The sequence below is a fragment of the Rhipicephalus sanguineus genome, chromosome 7 (genome assembly GCF_013339695.2).
Source record: "Rhipicephalus sanguineus isolate Rsan-2018 chromosome 7, BIME_Rsan_1.4, whole genome shotgun sequence".
Lineage (NCBI taxonomy): Eukaryota > Metazoa > Arthropoda > Arachnida > Ixodida > Ixodidae > Rhipicephalus > Rhipicephalus sanguineus.
The window spans coordinates 69,643,483-69,648,925 of record NC_051182.1 but is presented as its reverse complement, the minus strand read 5'-3'; positions in this window follow the sequence as shown (position 1 = coordinate 69,648,925).

Here is a 5,443-nt window from a genome sequence, read left to right as displayed (position 1 = left end):
TTTTCTTTAAGCCACGCTTTTATTAGTGAAAAATTCAGTGGCGGCAGCCGCATTGTTCGCGAAAAACCCGGCACCGGCAAGTCTGCGGCCCTAGAAGGTGCTCCGGTCACATGCGTATTTATATGCGCCATTTTCCAATAATTGATGCTTTCTTGATCATGGGCTCGTCGGTGATCAGTAGTTTCTGATATGGCAATTAGATCTTTCATTGAGGTGACTTGTCATCTCACCTTGTCACATTTAAGTTAGAGGCTATTCAAAACCGGTCGTCACGTTTCATTCTTTCCAACTATCATCGAACATCCAGTGTAACTGCCATAAAGCTTAGACTTAATCTCCCTCCGCTTGTCACGCGCAGATTAATAGCTCGCCTTTTCGCCTTTCATAAAATATACTATCACAATCACAATCTAAAATCACGCTTAATACAGCCTGCATCTTTCACATCATTCCTCATAGATCACCCCGACAAACTGCTTATCCCTCGAAGTAACACATTCGTCCTTTTCCAATCTTTTCTTCCGAACACATGTCGTGACTGGAATCTTCTATCAGCATCAATCGCCAGTATTACTAAGTCTGACGCATTCCGTCAGGCGTTAACATCTTCCATGTAATAAGCATTGAACGCTGTTCATGTGATAGTGCCTCATTGTTTTCATGACTTGCATTTCATAACGCCATTTTTTCTCGTTTTTCTTATAATGAATCTTTAGTTCTTTCTGTGCTTTGGTTAGTTTTTTACATGTGTATTTTGTTTTTTGCCCCTCTCATCTACCATGCTGTAACGACCTGAGGGTAAAATAAAATAAAATAAAATAAAATAATGCTGCGACAACACTGGAATTCTTGCAAAGGTCAATTATTTTCATCTTTTTTTTCTGTTGGTGGTCATTTGGGCTGTTATGTTGCCATCATTCTCACATTTTAAGTGCCACCTTAGATTGTGTGTGGCATTCAGTACTGCTGCACATATATTCTTGACACGTCTACTGGCAACCAGTAAAAGTGTTTCCGAATTTTGGTGTAAGTTATGGCTTGCCAGAGTCCGAAACTGTTCATCCCTTATACGTAGAAAAAAAGCATTAGCCTGCTCTTTGGGCTGATAATGGTGCAATTTTCACATTGGAATGTAGCATCACACACCAGGTGCACTTACTTCGTCGATGTCTACTCATTTAATTGAGGTTAAACAAGCACTGCACTGTGAGCTGCTGTTATGAAGGAAAATTTATGCTCGTTATGACCTAACCTGTACAGTCTGCTCCACTATTAAGGTAACAGTCGGCTGCACACAACATATCTAATCTTCACACATGTACCAGTAAAACAACTAGTACATTTATTTGCACATATATTTATCAATAAAAGAATCCATCTTGAGGTCCTTGCACCTTAGCTCATTGGTGATTGATAGCAGAAACCCAATGGTGTATTCCCTTTAACATTGGACCTGAGTAAACAGGCTATGGGCTATTGCAAACAAGACTGGAACACATGCTCTGGGTATTCTGTGTAGCAGAGGTGCAAGGTGAGCGTGTTGACAGCTCGAGAGCAGAGAGAAGACAGGCGTTTATGAACAAGTATAAAGGAGTGTGTAGAGCGAGGAGAAAAAGCACTTGTGTGAGAGGCCGCTGCCACTACAATGGGAGTGAGAGGGTACTCAAGGTGTGAAAAAAATGACATCTTAAATTGTCTCCATGGTGTTCGCGCGGGATCACCAGTGAGGCATCCCTTGACACCAGGCACAGGGATGGCTGAGTAAAACAGGTGGTCTGTGGCTACATGCGTATTGACTGTTGCAGACTGTCCAAGAAAGTGAAGTGACTGTATGATTGAAGCAGCGCTGAAGGCGAAGACGAAAGGAACACGGAGCGCACAGGACGTGTTCATTTCGTCTTCGTCTTTAGCACTGCTTCAATCACGCATGCATTCCCACTAGCCCAACTTTCCATTCTACTGAAGTGACTGTGCTCTCCCTGTAATTTAGCGTATAGCACCGCCATACTAAATGTTTGGAAAACTGCCTACTGTGAAATTCTGAGCAAGTGCCTCCTACCATTTCGCAGCTAATTTTGATATTGCCACACTGCTCCAGGAAAGCGCTCGGCACCTCGATCATGCACCGCGTCCATGCAACGCTGGCTTGCTTGAATCGAATCCAATCCCGCTTAGCAGCCCAATTTCCAGATTTCTGAGCAGGTGCTTAGAAATCTGGAAATCGGGCTGCTAAGCGCCTGCACCTGTGATTTGTCATCAAACTTATTTTTTTCCCCACATAATGATTGACCCCAAACTGGGCGCATGACACCCATGACGAATTTTAAGTTCCAGCAAACAAAGCTTTCGAGATGGTATTCACAATTCAAAACTGGTACCTATGATGCGCATATTTGGCATAAGTATAGCTTTCAGTATTTGTGTCCAGTGCCCAAAGCTGTTGCATTGGCGTGGGCTCATTATCAAAGGTTAGAGTGGTTCTTGGGGGGTGGGGGGGGAAGGAAAAGGGCGCTAATTTCTGTCTGGCCATTGGCGACACGGCTAAGCGCCGTCAAAGGTGCTTCAATGATATACTTCGCGTGGTCTGATCGTGTTTCCTTTGGGTTTATTGTGTATGTGAACCTGACTCAAGGGCGTAGACAGGGGGGAGGTTGGGGGGTTGAAACCACCCAAACATTTTTCAATTTCGCATGCGTATATATACACGCACACATACAAACGCATGCACGAAAATACGTAATGTATGGCGGACCCCCCCCCCCCGAAAAAATGTCTAGCTACGCCCCTGACCTGATTTTAATGTACCTTGCCAACAACGAGAGCCAAAAGACTTCTGAGGACGTCCATGTGCACCGTTTTTTGTTTTCTCTTTTTTTCTGGAGCAACGATTTGTCGCCGCCATCCTGAATTTCGGTGCCATTCCGTCAAAGCCCCTCCCCCCCTGCCTTCCACGTTTCTAGTAATTTCGAGTTGCAGATGGGGGGAGAGGGGACGCTTGCTTGGAATTTTAGATTAGTTTAAGGTGTCACTTTTTTGCATTTCCTTTTGCAGATATAATTTGCTAATTGCTTTACACACATTGCTTCATTACATTATGTGCATAACCTACTAGTCTGCTGCTGTGATCTATGCACACGCTAGCAGCAACATAAAAAAAGGAAATTGCGCATAACTCTTATGTATGTTGACTTTGGTGTGCAGGAACTTCAAGTGGTCATATTATTTCAGAATCCTGCACCAGCCATCACATTCCATGCGCACATTAGAGGCGAAAAACCACATCACTTTTTTTTTTTGTATGCAATGTTGCGCATAGCTGCTTTGTTGCACTGTACTATAGTTTGTAAGCCACTGGACACAACCAACAATGCTTTTAAATTTCTCTTCAGCTGGTTACACTGTCAGATGCAGCAGTCTCTGCAAATGTATTGTGAACCACTTGTGCACGTGCATGCTCAGGCCAGCATCACTTGGGAAACTGAATATTTTTATATAGTGGTAGTATTATTACTATCTCAGCTAACTGCTTTCTGCAGTGGTATTATACAGTCTTGCACTATCAATGCATTGCGAGTTCTTACGCGAGGTAAAGATGCACTTTTCATTTTACAGACAGCTGTTCCTCATCAATCCACCAACGGGTACAAAGCGGGAAGGGGGACAGCAGTCAAGGAGATGGGTTAATTTAACAATTATGAAGCTGAACCATGTGCTTCGGGCAAACGCCTCGCCCGAGCAGCTGGACTCTCACCAGGTGCGTTTTGTCGGTCATGAAATGCCATCTAATAGCTTATTCTCATGTGGCACCATTTTTCATGGGAATTGCTGCATTTCAGCGGCATATCATGACAGTAAGCTTATCAGCATTATCAGTACGGCTGGTTGTTTTCGGGTTTCACGGTTGAACCTCGTTATTAGAGACCCTGATGTAACAGACAATTGGATATAAGAGACACCAGTGTGCCTGCATCGAAAAGAGAGTTCATCAGAAAATGGGAACATGGTACCCTGCTTAAAAAGACCTTTCACTTACCATATTTTCTAATGTATAACTCGCACAAATTGTAAAAAAATTCGGGGTGTGGGTTATGCACCAATTTGGGTGTGCAAGTTTGCTTCCTGTCAATATGCTGGGAGTCCCCAACTCCCCCTTTTTTTCTTTGGTGGTTTGCAGTGGAGGTGTCGGTTACATGCAAAAAAATGCAGTTACTGACAACTGCCCCTCAGTGCGTGTCTCTTATAAAGGAGTTTAGCTGCATATTTTTTTCAAATCTAGGGACAAAAATGTGGTGGTATTTTTCAACCTAATAATCGGGGAGAAATTAATGTATGTGTACAATCATTCTGAAATGTGGGTTTTTTAGGTCTAATTTCCTAAATGTTCTAGAAAATAAATTTATACAAACTAAAAATAATGACAACAAAGAGCATTGGTAACATCTACGAAAAGAAACATTTTATTCATGTGAGGCTATAAGAGACCTTTTATTTACCAAATTTTCTAATTTAGAACTCGCACAAGTTGTACGAAAATTCGGGGCGCAGTTAAGCACCAATTTTGGTGCGCGAGTTTGAGGCGCCAAAATGTGCGGACACTAGGCGTTTGATATAATTCTTGCTTCTGTACTTGCCTAGTGTGATTATGCTAAGACTTCTTTTTATCTTTTTTTCTTTTTCTTTCAGTGAACACAATGCACAATATTGCACAATATTGTTACGGGTACCACGGGAACGTGGAAACAGTACAAATGCCACGATTATTTACAAGTTTTCATTATACTTTGTATTGTGCATTCTAGCTCTATAAGATGTTGAGATTAAATAAAATATCTGTGAATTCACTTTGCGTATGCTTCACATTTGTTTTTTACGTGCACCTTTGTTCAAATTCCGGAGAACACGTTCTTTTTACGTATGCTTATTACTGCACTAACATGCACTTACAGAAGGCACATTTGTCTTTCACGTGCAGCTAGCATACCAATTAATAATGTAGTGCAATAGATTGTCCACTTGTTGACTTTGTAATGTGCTTTCCATTTCTTTGTTACGGAGCAAGATAATGTTATCTGTTACCAGCTGTACGTGTTCTGAATTCTACGTCATATCTGGTCTGCTATTTACGTTATGCGGAAGAGTGGTTGGCAGCGTTTTACCTACAGGTTTTTCCGTATTCAAGAGCCTTTTTTCTAAGAGTGTAGAAATTGTACTTGGTGCTCCATAAAAACTAGCAGAAATCGTGGTGTCCGCAGCCTGTGAGTCTGAGTTTGAGAGTCTGAGTGAGCTCTTCCCTCTTTGCCGACCTATGAGTACACGCAACCACTAACTGCGCATTACATGTTAACGTACTCAGCACATCATATTTTATTCCAGGAGCTGGAAATCATGCTATTGTGAGACATAAGTGCTGTGAACTTATAAATAGTAAGAACCATGCAGCATG